This window comes from Plodia interpunctella, chromosome 30, assembly GCF_027563975.2.
Source record: "Plodia interpunctella isolate USDA-ARS_2022_Savannah chromosome 30, ilPloInte3.2, whole genome shotgun sequence".
Lineage (NCBI taxonomy): Eukaryota > Metazoa > Arthropoda > Insecta > Lepidoptera > Pyralidae > Plodia > Plodia interpunctella.
The window spans coordinates 2,767,461-2,782,489 of NC_071323.1; the positions used below are offsets into that span (position 1 = coordinate 2,767,461).

Genomic DNA, 15,029 nt, shown 5'->3' on the forward strand with positions numbered 1-15,029 from the left:
ACCCATCACAAGTAGTGCACAACGCCGCTAAACAAGTTTTCACTTTAAAAAAATAGTAATATTATTTACTATTTATTAATGTCGCGATGTACGGAAAGCCAATATCTTAAGATAGCTGCTCAAACACGCAGACAAGGTTCGAAGTACCTCGTTATCCGATTTTCGAATACGAGTCCGACGAAACAGGGACCAAAAATGCCTTTTGGTCCTCGTCCTAGCGTAAGTGGAACCTAAATTAACTTGTATGTTGGTATGACCGATATGTTAATGCTAACAGATCGATACGGCAATATTTGTAGAGCTAAAGATGGGACATTCAAATTGTCGATAAAAAAACTATCGACAACGTAAACATAACTCGCTCATCGCTAGAAAGGTGTTAAGTCATGTCACATGCTTTTTTGATGATTAAATTAATAAAAAAAGAATATGAATATGCCCACAGATTCGCCCGCGGTATCTAGGATTCCAAAATTCATCGGTTCTCATCCGTTTAGCCGTAAAATCGTGACAGACATTCTCAATATTACATCTTAGCATACAGTGGAAAAGAAGAAATAAAAATAATCGATCGATATCGATGAAATTCATAGCCATCCCTAGTCGTGGGAAGAGCCAATAGGCGCGACGTGACATCGAAATTAGCTGAGCTACATTTCGAGTTATTATATAAACATAAAATATATATACATATATAGGCTCGGATCGCGGTGTTTCGGCGTACACTGCTTATTTTTAATGTCAGATTTGTGATAAAACAATGAAAGAATACGCAATGTATCGCGATTGAGTGCGCTCATGGGCGATGTGTATATTGCTTTACGATTGTTCAAATGTTTAGGTTTGGGCGTCGATTCTGCTTATGTTAAATCATAATTCTATCTAATAAGACTTATAAGTAAGACCTACATTTGTTAATTTATGTCTTTATAGAAAAGGCCGCGGTGAAGTTTGTTGCGCCGCTTCTTCTTCACCTGCGCTTTGGAAGTCGGCAGTAGACTTAGTTTTAAGTAAATCTTCGACGTCAATATGTGATGTAAGTATATCATATAAGTTAAATAAAGAATTTGATTTTTTTAATTTGCGATTATTCACACCACAGATAACAAAACTCGACAGTTTTTTTTTAAATTATTTAATTTTATTTAATTGATCAATTTTATTAATTTTACGTGATTCACCATTCTTTTGGAACCACTTTTGGCTCTGAAATAGTGACGTAACCACAGGACGTAACTCTCTAACATGACTGTCACAAAAGTTGTGTATATTTGTGACATTTCGAAAAAGTATCCGAATTTACTAATGAGTATGCTTATTGAGAGTGTGGTTCCGCCTTACAATAGGGCCAATACGAATCCTCTCACGGATGTCTTACGAGGCGACTAAGGGACACAAAGCCTTAACAGCTGACAGGCAAAGAGGATTAATGTACGGCCGGTTGTAAAGTTATAGCCAAATGTTTTAAAATTAATGACAATTTTTTTACGATATCCCTGGGCTTTGGGGCGACACAGCTCCAAATGTACCCGCACACGGGAAGATTTAAATTACTTACCATGGAAATGAAACTTAGTAGACGATAAAAACAGGTTAAATTATATAGATGACAATAAAATCACCTCTACATACCATATTTGTGTATACGAAATGACGTCTCGAATGCTGGAATACAGAAATTGGATCGCTTATACAACAAGTTACGGATGTGAAGTGTACAAACATACAAACAGACGTGTAAATTGGTGCGTCGATTTAACTCAAACCGGTTAAAATAACTGTGTGCTTGTAGTTAAAATGTCAATGATTTGAGGTTAAAAAGTGATATTTAAAAACAAATCTAAATTTAAATAGAGGTATGTGGTTTATTGATATTTATGTACTTAAACATATACACCATGTGTATCAAATTTGTATTACTACTGACTTATGTCCGCGGCTTAGTCCGCGTGATTTTCTTAGCAAAATCGGAACAGACATGATTTTCATACAAAGTTTCACCCGCATGATAGTATTTTTGGGGGTAGATATTTGAAAAAGAAAGTAGCCTATGTTTGAACGGGGATCTTTAGCTATATGCATACCAAATTTCATCAAAATCGGTCCAGCGGTGTAGCCGTGAAAACAGAACAGACAGCTGTCTGTCTGTTCTGTTTTACTACTACTTTCGCATGTATAATATTTTTTTATTTTTTTATTTATTTATGTACACAACATAACAGTGTAAATATAAAACTTACAAATAGGACACTATGTACAAAGGTACTACCAATTTCTATAGAAATTTCTTCCAGTAGACCCGCGAAAGAAGAATGGGAAAAAAAGAAGCATTGGCGTGTACAAAAAAGAAAATTACAACAAACTTACCTATATATAATAAATAAATAAACTATAATAGTAAATACACATAATATATATATTAGGATGAAATAGAAAGGAGATGTTCCTTAACCCTTTTCTCAAAGACCGAAATTGTTTTTGACTCCTGTATACTAATTGGAAGTAGATTCCATAACCTGACTGCTTCAACAGACAAGGAATGAGAGTATGAGGTAGAATTATGAAGAGGGAATTTCAAAAGGAGTCGCCGGTGAGATCTACAAGGGGCTTCAGAGGAATATAAGAAGGAAAAGCGTTCCCGCAAGTAGGAAGGGTAATTAGGATTAAATAAAACATTGAAAAGGTGAAGGAGAACTCTAGATTTCCTTCGAGATCGTATAGAAAGCCAGTTAAGTTGCTATATTTGTATGGATTTGTGCCTAAAATCGCTAGTCATTTATAGTAGCACTATTAGTGACAATAGTGCCATGATTACATTTTGTACCATCTTACCAATATTACTTACACCATTGAATACTTGAATAAAATTAAAAAAAAAAAACAAGAATTAAGAATCTAAAATTCTAAAGACATTTTTCCATAATAAATTGTACTAGCTGCGTCTAAGGAATGTCGGAAATTTTGGGATGAAAAAAGTACCTGGTCAAGCCAGGTTTCATTGTACCCGTACACCAATCGGAAACCGGTAATTTTCCGTGAAAAAAAAAAACGACACTGACATTTACATTCAAATATTATCACTTAAAAATAACTTTTTACTATAATATGCTATTCTCAACGATGTCATCGATAATAACATCATTTTGGTGAAGGATGAAGCCATAACAAGAAAAGTTGAATATCCAGATGTCTCGTGTGTGTAACAATACCGATTTTGTCCTAACAGCATCATTTGAACGTCCCTATAAAGTCGCCAGTAAAGTACACATAAAAGCAGTGACCAACGGAGCCGGTAATTTGACAGTTACCACAAAACATGGCGGATCCAAGATGGCGGGTGGGCGCGAACTCTGGATTGAGAAATAAACTCCAAAATAAATTGAGTTGTTAAAGCAGAATCATCATAAAGAAGCAATAAAAACTCTGTTAAAGTCTTGAGGTTAAAGTAAATACACAATTGATTTTAATATTAATAAAAAATATGACTTTATTTCAGGTAACTAAGACCCCTCATTGTATTTTATGTAGGTAAATAAATACATGCAAAAATTAATGGTCCGTGCACACCGAATCCATATATGCAGTATTGATTTTCAATTTATGGTACACACACGTGTCTCAAAATTCCTTACAACTTTTCTACATATTCTGTTTGTTATATATAAATGTGTAATGACAGATTTCCTGTAACAGAGCAGATACATTATACGTAGCTAGTTACATGGTTCCCTGTCGTGTGATTGTACATGGGACCTATAAAAGTACATTTTAGTGTTAAAAACCCTCGACTTCTGATAGGCAGCAATACAATCCAGTAGTGTTCTAGAATACAAAAATTTAAATAGATGAAAGATTAAGCCCTTCTGACATGATAGGGACCAAAACTGTTTGAATGAATTTCTTTCGGCATTTCTTCACAGCAGTGGTGGTTCCGAAATGTTAGTAGTTTGTAGCTTTGGTAAATATCATTTAATTTAGAATATGACGTGAAGAAGTGCCTGTGAAGGCCTAATTTCTGAATAAATGATTTTATTTTGAAATAATAATGATTGTAAAATGGTAATCATTGAAACATATTGAACACACAAAGGAATTTAGATTTAATTTTAGAATTAACTTTTAATGTCTTCCTTTTTTTATTCAACAGCAACGACGCATTCACCGAGCTTATTAGCAGATATAGGTACTTACTAATTCCATATTCCTCATTAGGTATACTGATCAGTAAACAATACGAACTCAATTTTCTTCTAGACCTGCATAAAACCTACATAGGAATCTAAACAAAAGCGTACCCACTTCGTCTCAATTTTCCAGATAATTAAATCAAGGAAAAACGAACGAAAGCCGCCTCCCGATTTTAAACTCAATACGCTATGTAATTAGGATTCAGTTTGCATTGGCACAATACGCTGAATTAGGGTGCACCAATCAGATAGTGTAAACAAAGACTGCACGTTGAGATAGTGGCTAATTGTACAGTGTTAGTGTTGGGATATGTGCATGTTTGTCGACATGTCGATAAGATCGATATGAAAAAGATTAATCTAGCTTATTTTTGGTGTGTGTAGTTTTGTACTAGTATAGACCGCTCCAGTGCATGTGGAGGCGACTAAGGTACGATATACATAGTATTAGCAGCTGATAGGCAACAACTGTATTCTCGAAGAGGGTTGACGCCAGGCAGGGGGACGGTCATAAAATCAGAGCTAAATCTTCAAAATGTAAACGTTTCTATTTTACACGGGCTGTGGGATCGGGCCGCCAAAATAGTGAATGTACTTAATAAGCTACTTTTAGTGTCAGATTTTAGTAAAGTCGCCACCAATGCCGTGTGCATGAGGAGACCAACATTGAGCCGAGAAACTGAGAAAGAAGAAGACTTTTCTATCTGAATGGACGCTAAAAAAACAGTAAGAGGGCGGTCTCACGGCACAGTTGGGTTGGCGCAGAGCATTGCCGCTGCGTATTTAACATCTACGTATTACTTTGATGACTCTAAGCATGTAGGTAACTGAAACATCTGAAAAAGTAAATATATAGAATCCCCGCCATTTCTGCAGTACCACCTTAACAAGCAACAAATTTGATGACGCCCATTAAAGTTAAAGATAACACACTCGATAAAATATAAGATTTCCTATACGCATCCTCGACTCCTAGTATTAAAGAAGAAATATCGACGTCGTCACATCACTACACGGTGGCGAAACGCTGTGCAGCGGAGATAACCCACAACCTGTTCAAATAGTGATGCATACAATCTGAATAAATTATCGACATTGCATTGTATATGGTAATGAGGAGATGCTTCGGAATTAGGATACCTACTGACAAGTTGTGAAGAGAAGAAAATCTTTTGTGTCGCACAAACGTGTGATAAAATTGTATAATAGAATTGGCACCGTCTGCAAATAATGACGAAGACGCGGGAAAATGGAGTTAACGTCAGAAAAAAGGACAGCGGCTGTGACCAGCGTTGCCAGAAACGCGAGATATGACATAAAAATGTTTTTTTTTTAATATTTTTAATAAAAATACACATTAGCTAAATTTTATTGAATATTTAAATTACCTATTTAATAGATATATCCTTTGTACAAAACTATGCCGAAGACGTCGTGTTTTTATTTTTGCTTAGCGACTGCAAATCTGAAAAACCGGAACATCTCTCCCGAAATCCCGCCAAAACCAGGATTATAAAGAGGACTTGAAATATAAAGACTCTTATAGCTTGATATAGGATCGAGGAAGTAACGTGCGAAGAGAGACAGAACACCAGAGATATACGTATTATAATCATTTAGCAGTTATGAAACAGTTACCGAGCTTATCTAAAAGCCTTACCTTATCAGTTAGAACAGAACTTAACATTTTAGTTCAATCCACAGTGCCACCATTTTGTTTCCGGTAAAGAAAAGCATATTAACGAATGTTTACTTCTACTACTACTAGGTAGTCTTTATAGTCATGTCAGACATCTTTAGGCGACTGAAATCAAATATGACGTTAGTGTTAAACTCACACTCTAAAATAAACACTATAAAAAGGTGTGAATTTTGAAGCGGTGGTGAACCATTGGTTAAAAACTTCCGCCTGTGATCGGAAGGTCCCAGGTTTGAATCCTACTCGTGCCACATGAATACCACTATGTATACCACTGACACACGAGTAATTCTCATAGATTACCACTCGCTTCACGTGAAGGATAGCGTCGTGAGATTATTAACTTGTGTGTGAAACGGAGAAGGCAATGGCAAACCACTCCATTATTAGTGTGAAGAAAAGAAAGCTTGTGTTTCATTCCACGTAATTAAATTGTATGTTTTTGCAATAAGTTAAATTCCTTCCATATCTTTACTTATTATAAAACAAAGTCTTCTGCCCCATGTGTCTGTCTGTATGAAGGCAATAAATTCAAAAACTACCTAACGGTTTTTGTACGCTTTTCACAAGTAAATAGTGTGACTCTTGTGTATAATTTATTACGGTTATACAGAAGCGAAGCCGGTACGGGCCGCTAGTCAATAAATAATTAAAAAAGCGAATAACGACGAACTTTAAACTAAACTAACTAACTTTAAACTAACTAAACTTTAAACTAGACGAAATTGTAAATATAAAATTGTCTCACCATCTGCGCCGTCTAGACGCGAGTCGCCACGTCGTGATAATTTCCGTCAGAAATATGCTATTTCATAAGCTTCTCGTATTTATTTTAGCTACTAGATGTTGCCCGGGGCTTCGCTCCCGTGGGAATCTTGAGATAAAATATAGCCTATAACAATCTCGGATAATGTACATTTCCTATGGTGAAAGAATTTTTGAAATCGGTCAGGTACTTTAGGCGTCAAACATACAAACTCACAAACGCTTACCTATTTATAATAATAGTAATGATCATGTTTTTTAAACCCCAACAAAAAAAAAGACAGTTTTCTCGTCCAACGTTATACTGACCGTCTTCTATTTGTGATTTCCATTTTATTATAGTCGTTATGTACGTCGTGTTGTCAGTTTGTCAATGTATGTTCAGGTGAAAACTTGCAACTCAATTTTGAAGCAGATTTCTTTAACCGATTGAGCTGAAATGTTGTAGGTTTAGTTTTAATGACAATGCATTATTATGACAAGCAATACCTGATGGTGCACTCAGAAACGGCTCCCGACTAGGGAATTCCTAGAGTATGATTGTTTTTACCGCGCATTAAACGCAATAAGACCTCTCCGACAACAATAAAAGCTTGTGTCAAAAGTGTACTTTTTATAATTTAATTTGTTTATGTGGTGTTCTTTATATGTTACTGTCTTCGCCCCGGGGCTTCGCTCCCGTGGGAATTCTGGGATAAAAGTACCCTATTTGTTATTGCAGGTTTTTATTCTATCCGTGTACCAAATTTCATAACAACAATCCATTAGATTTTGCGTGAAGGAGTAACAAACATACACACACATCCTCTCAAACTTTCGTATTTATAATAGTTATTAAGTAGTAGAATTGTTTGTTTTGTATCAGATCGTGGCCATTTTTCGAGTAACGCCCAAAGCCGAGGTCCGTTCCCACCTGGGAGCCCTTCGAGCTGTTACTGTTTCGGCTGTACGGTCCTTGCGACTGTCGCCATATTTCCCCCCGGTTAAGCAGTAAAGGTCGACGTAGCGACCGACTGCAAGTAGGCTTCGTTAAAAAAAAATTAGATCGTTATATATATTTATTCGTTTCTACTTATTAAAGTCGATTGATTGTTCCACTGTAATTACAATATATCGATGATATTCACCGTAGAAAATGCTAAAACTCATCACTAAACTAAACAAATCTATCATTCAAATTAGGTACTAATTTATGAAACGTGGGAATGCAAATATTTGGTCACTTATCGATGGAGTGATAACAGAATTATAAATTCAAATTCATACTAAAAGCTGTAGTCTACTGAACGATTTTCCCATCCCATACACCACAAAGAGACAACTGAGAGGTAACCACAGCATTATCAAAGAGGGTTGCCTTCAGTCATACGTTTCAATCCATAAAGAGAAGCGCCTATAATACGAATTGCCGATGACCAAGGCTATGGACAACATCGAGCCAGTTTTTCATAATTCTAATTTCATTGTTTGCTTAAACTGTGGTTCTCAGAGCGTTTCGAACGCTACAATCCGTCTATTTTTTTCATTCATCAAGAATAATTTCCAAAATTTTGATTTTGGAAATGATTCATATGTGCGTAGGTTTGTTATTATTCTATCACGCAAAATCTATTGGACGGATTGTTATGAAATCTGGTAGATTGGTAGATTATAACCTGGAATAACACATAAGGTACTTTTTATCTCGAAATTCCCACGGGGGCGAAGCCCCATGGCGTAGCGAGTTTAATATAAATTCCAACTGAATACCTTCACGCGGTACTGAGAAAAATGATTTTGAAAATTAGACAAGGGTTCCATTTATTAATTTTGATCTACGGAACGGAACCCTAATATTCCGATTTCGATTAAACTTGATATCATCTCAAAATTCCTATAGACAGAAGCGGCGGAACACCAACTAGTTTTATATGTATATATTCCATTAAAACCCTAAGTTTTTATAAATGAACAATGACTCTTTTGAAAGTTTCGCAATGAATGTCTTATAAAGTCTCACATCCAAGAAACAGTCGTAAAAATTTCACGAAAATTACACTCGAAACCAAATACAAATCGAAAGCTCACGACAATTTAACGCCAGTAAATTACTATATTTACTAAAATTTGGACAAAAATACTTACATAAATCGATAACAGGACAAAATCAGTTTGGTATACAGTTAGAAAATCACACACCACCGTTGAATATATACACTTAAATCACTTTTATAATACGAAGCACGAAAATTCGACAAATTATGACACAACCGGCCAGAGAGGCGAACGCGGACTGGCGTGTTGGGGTAAAAAAATTGTTTTGGAGACTCGCTTTGGCAGTGTTGCCCGATGGGGAAATTTACCCTGCCTGAACTTACCTTAAATATTGATAGCCTTTTATGCAAGTATTTTTTAGTAAAACTCCTATTTGTGTTTCGAAACCAAGTAGTTATGTATGTTAAGTCCACCTATTGATACTTTTAATATGTATTCCGCATGAAAATAAAATAATAATAAAAATGTTATGGCATGTGGACAATGTCCGATTCCGGCCTTGTAATTTTGGAGCTGCATTTCGGGGTTTTGTAAAACATACCAGCTGCTTATATCCGGCTAAACCTAGGTATACCCTTTGTCATTTTGGCTAGACCATTGTGCAGTCGGTCTTCGATATTTACACCTAGTGTACCGTTGTTATCTTCGGTTAGACACAGTTAGTTAAATAGGTGTGGCTAAAACTAAGTGTGACCGCTTTTCGGGGTTTAACCGTAACATAAATAAAAATATACGTATTAATTAAGATTTAGTGCTGTATAATTTAAATAATACAGTTTTAAAATGACCTATTTAAATATTTTATTGCGTCAACAGATTTTTTAAAATTTCGTAATCGTAAGTCAAGTAAGATTATAGGTATACAAACAATCAAAAACTTTGAATTTTTGTAACTTTTAAAAAATCAGTTTATGTTAAGATGACAGTTTCAAACGAGCCACACCACCCACTTTCACCTATACTATAAAAAGTTACACAACATTTTAGGTTGTTACATAAAAACCTGTCGCCATTTGACTACCGTTGTACGTATATTAGTTTTAATACCTATTTATTTTCGTGCAATAAAGTAGTTATAACTATAATTATATTCATATTGGTAATATTTTTCAGTGAAATAAAACAACTATGACAATTTATGAGACAAATGGGCCACACCACCGCACTCAAAAGAATTACCAACTATTTAGGCAGTAATATAAATAATGTGCGTGTGGTCTGAAGGCCCACTTCTTGAAACTCTATAATATAAAATATTTAGCGAACAAATCAAAATAATTGTGATAGTTAGAATTAGATTTTACCCCACTAATAGGGAAAATTTTCCCGCGGGCAACCCTAAAACTCGATACCTGTATAACACACACGTGCACAGTCTTTTCACAGGGCTCGTGTTCACGGTGGAAGGGCCACTCACACATGTACGCATGACCGACGGTCCTGGGTTCAAATATTGCATTGTGACTTTTGTAACTAGCTGTGGCATGCGCGGTTTCATCTGAACGTTTAGACAATCTCTTTCGTCCGGTTGCATTCGGTGTTGTGACGCCACGAAGCTCAGGGGAATAGTTAACTTTATTTTTTTTAAGATTCAGCTGTTTTGTAAGCCTGTTTAACCCTTCTTGGGAATGCTATTGGGGATGAAAGGTACCCTATGTCCATCCCCATACTTCAAACTACATGTATGCAACTTTCAAGAAGATTGAGTATATAAAACGTGGAGTAGAGAGGTAACAAACAAAATTACCTTCTCATTTATAATAATAATATTAGTTTATTTTATTGACGTCAAAGTTACACTATTTAAGTAAGTACTTCCAAAGCGCAGGTGAAGAAGAAGCGGCTCAACAAACTCCACCGCAGCCTCTTCTCCAAAGACGTCAATTTAAAAAAAATTGTGGGCTTTTAACCCCCCGACGCAAAAAAGGGGTGTTAATAAGTTTAACGTGTCTGTCTGTGTATCCCAAACGGATGAACCTATTTTCGTTTAGTTTTTTTTTGTGTCATAGATAATTTTATCCGGAGTGTTCGTGGCCATGTTTCATGAAAATCGATTCAGCCGTTCAAAATTTGTAGCGAAATGAATATTGAAAGTCGGTGGTTTTTTAATTTGTCTAACAAATAAACTTGTATACTAGAAGTCACATATATAAAGAACATTACCTGTAATATCTGTGCTAGAAGTATATAGATAATGCTTCTAGGTTTTTTATGTGTACAGCTTTTGTCTATACCTACACAGACGTCATTTTTTGGCGGCAATAGTGCGGGCATCATTTTCATTGGGATAAATCTTAGTAATGGCCGGTGTAAATGACGTTGACGTATCACTCGCCGCCATCGAGAAAAGGCGTGGGAATTGTGGGTAATTCTAGACTTTTATAGTAACTTTTACACGTCAAATTTTATATTATAACTAGTGGCTCGTAATGGCTCGTCTAAAACATAGTAAATTACACACCTCAAGCTTCCTCACGAATCATAATACCTATTTACTTATTGGTGAAAACCGCGTGAAATTCCGTGCAGTAGTTTATCTGTACTGAGTTTATCGCGACATATTTTAACAGACAGACAGACGCGGCAAAGGACTTTGTTATATAATATATAAGAATATAGATAATATGTATATAGTGATTTCTCAAAAGGCAACAAAGTATTGTCATTTCTGAACGACCACTGCCGAGAAGAAACGCCGAAAGAAACTCATTTTGTTTGTCCCTATCATGCCAGAAGGGCTTAGGTACCATTAGAAGAAAGTAGAGGAAAGAAAAAAAATATTTATTTGCTCAAACATGTTAGTACATACAAGCAACAGATGTAGGTAATGCTTGAGCCAAACGGTCTCTGCTCAGCAGCCGCTGGTCTTCGGCGCTTTCATATTCTTTCTTAATTCTTTCTTCTCTAACAGTGTATAACAACGTCTTCTTCATAGTCGTATTCCTCATGGCTGAGGGTCGTGGTTATTTCGTGGAATTAAACACACACAACAACTTTCTTGGCATTATTAATGGAGTGGTTTGCCATTGCCGTCTCCATTTCACACACAAGTTAATAATCAACCAGTGTGCAGGTTTCCTCACGATGTTCTCCTTCACCGGAAGCAAGTGGTGTTCGATGAAAACTAGTATACATAAGTCAGATTGGTGTACAAACTCATGTGGCACGAGTAGGATTCGAACCTGGGACCTTTCGATCCACAGGAGGATGACTTAACAATTACAAAACCATCGTTTCGTATAACAAAGTACATTATCAACAAGTATACAAAAAAAAGTTTTGGTTATGATCGATTAACCAAACAAAATATGAGAATCGAGCGGACCAGTTCCTCCTGTCATGTTCACGAGTTGATGCATGGGTCAGCATCGCATTTGAAATAGTGAAATAGCTGAGTGGTACCCTTTTGTAGCATATTTAATGTACCTTTGTAATATTAACATTTTGTTAATTTTGTATGTGATATATATTAATATGTTATGAATAAATTAATTGATATTTCTCATGTGGTTTTTTTCTTTCTCATCTGAGCGTTTTGCCGGATCCTTCCTCCGCCACAGAGCAGAAGGTCTACCACGAAACATACCATCACGTAGCAAATAACGTCCACATGCTGTCTCGTTTTCGCATATTGTGTACAAAAAAGAGATAAGGGTAATTTAAGCCAGTTCAAAAAAATGCCCATTCACTCTTTCTTGAATATTCATAAAATAAGTTTTTTTTTTTTAAATTTCATCTTTGACACAAGCTTTTATTGTTGTCAGAGAGATCTCATTACATTTCATGTGTGACAAAAAAAAACATATCCGTGCAGTAAACCGTTGAGGATTTCCCACGTCTTGAGCCGTTCCTGGGTGTACCATTAGGTCATGCTTATCATATTAATGGAATGTTATCCAAACTTAACGTGTGCACAAAATTTCACCTCAATAGGATGAAGATATCTGCAGCATATAAAAACTATTGAAAAAACACAAAAAAAAAACAATAAATGTCATTCAAGAACGAGCGGTAAATATCTGCATTTGTCAGTTGACATATGACGCCATTTTGTATAAATTTATGGTGCAATAAAATGGGCGAATTTACAAATGAAAGAGGGAACAAATAATGCTCAACAGACAGTTTTTTAGTTCCCGTTCATACATAGGTTACTGTTTTTCAAAAATGTACCAAATTACTTTAATAGGGCGTGCAAGTTTGTATGAAAATATCTGTTCCGCTTTTGCAAAAACAATCTCGCGGGCGATGCCGCAGGCAAAAGCTATTTTCGTATCATACTTGTATGCTAGTCTCTAAGTCTTCCAGTTGTTAAAGAGCATGTATTTGGCAATTTGTCAATCTATCTTAACGTATTGCATAGTGGTATGAGGCGGTGCATCAAAGACATACCTCATCAAACTCGAGCGTGCACAAAGAGCTGTACTGAAGGTAATGTTGCGTAAGCCTTTCAGGCACCCTACTTCCGAGCTATATAAAGAGGCACAAGTCCTGAGTGTACGCAAACTTTACATCCTAAAAGTAATATTGGATAAACATAAACAAGTACAAAAACTGCCGAACTACAATGATTTGCTCCGAATGCGAATTTTTACAGTGACCGCTCGTCAATTTGAATGAATGAATGACTTTATTGCTTTAAACGTAGTGCAATAGGTGGATTGTTTACCGTGTTTGCAGCCCCGGTTTGAACCTTTTATTTCAAATTTAATTTATAATAAAATGATACGTTTGTATAACATAAAAAATGCGATCCCTGAAATATGTAAACACTTGGTCAGCACTACTAATGACCTGGGACTATGTTCAAACTGAGATGTTGTTGACGCCTTGAAGTGACTTTATACTTTGTCTATTCCTATCTTCTCATTTAATATTTTGTAGTACATAAATATGTATAGTTTAATAGATTATGTGTAATAAACCTTATTGTCATTGGTTTTTTAAACCAACATTATTAATCTGTTTTCGGCTGCCACAGGACAGGCTTGCAGCCTAGTGTGGAGCCAACTGATAAACTATTTTTGTTTACGTGCAAGTTATAATATCATTCATTCATTCATTCATTCTAAGTTATTTATTATATGGATCCTTGACATCTGTATTTGTTGTAAAGTTTATTTAAGCTAGTGGTTCGCCGCGATCGTATACCTCGCGAATACTTTTTTTTATATACGATATAAGATATAATGTTAAATATCTTAAAACACCTTTCTCAAAGTTACATTCATTTGGCTTCACACGGCACTTACTTAAATAATTTGGTGTGCGTATTTTTTTTCATTCTCCGATATTTCAGAATCTATTCATCCAATATATGTGCTGTAATGGACATACTTTATCTTCATGAAATTATCTTGACGATGAAATAACTTTTAATCACAAGGATTAATATGCTTGTGTAGTAATAATTGTCAAAATGTACCTGTTTAATTTACATTCTTTTTACACATATAAAATGCTTTATAGTTACTTAATTATAAAAGATAGATGTATAGTGTCGCGGACGTTTTTATGGATCTACTAAAAACCTATCTTTTTGTAGTACATTGTAAACATGTATAATCAACAGTACAAACAGCGCACGCACGTAAAGATTTTTGGTAGCGCTTTTTCTTTCAGATTACTTTACAAGTATTCATTGATATGGCTGAAAACTAATTTATTTCAAAACAAATTTTATGCCTATAGCATTCGAGATTGCGCTCGGATAATGTAGCTTTCTAATGGTGTAACACTTTTTGAAATCTGTTTGGTAGCTTCGGAAATTACCCGCCTCAAACTTGCAAACTCACCTCGCGAACACATTATTTTTGCAAAATTGTGATTAGCCGATTTTGTTGCCACGCGAACTTAAATTCTATTGACAGATCCTACATACCTTTTAAATTTCATCAAAATCGGACCAACGGTTCGAAAGTTATAGCGTTACAAACATACATAATGTATTTTTGCCCCAAGTAGAATGTGAGACCTAGCTCGCTTGGCCAATTAAACCTGAAATATTTTTTATTCATCTTAAATGTTATATATTTCTGTATGTTTATATATTTCTCCTATATCTTTTTGCTTTTGAGACCGCAGATAAATTTGTGGTTGTATTTTAGCGTAGTTTTAGAATTCGGACGGAGAAAATATTTAAAGATTTAGACGGACGTTGATTTTCATAATACTCGCATACGACTTATGAAAAAAAGTATATATTTTAATATTTTATTTTCTTGTCTAATTATTTAATACTGTTAAGTTTAGTGCACCGTCCTAGTTTACTTGTGTCTCTTTCCATCCAAAGGTTGGCGGGAAGAAATTGCATTAGCGATAAGTCCGCCTTTGCACTCATTATG

General features: G+C 35.4%; 1 protein-coding gene across 2 annotated transcripts in view; it reads right to left on the reverse strand.

Annotated features, from left to right (window-relative positions):
* Nucleotides 1-8,923, reverse strand: part of sli (slit) — a 119,467-nt gene extending 110,544 nt beyond the window's left edge. For both annotated transcript variants that reach the window (XM_053767522.1, XM_053767521.1), the window contains exon 1: nt 8,776-8,923. The gene's annotated coding sequence lies outside the window, so the exon portion shown is untranslated. The remainder of the gene's footprint in view (nt 1-8,775) is intronic.
* Between the last annotated feature and the right edge of the window lie 6,106 nt (nt 8,924-15,029).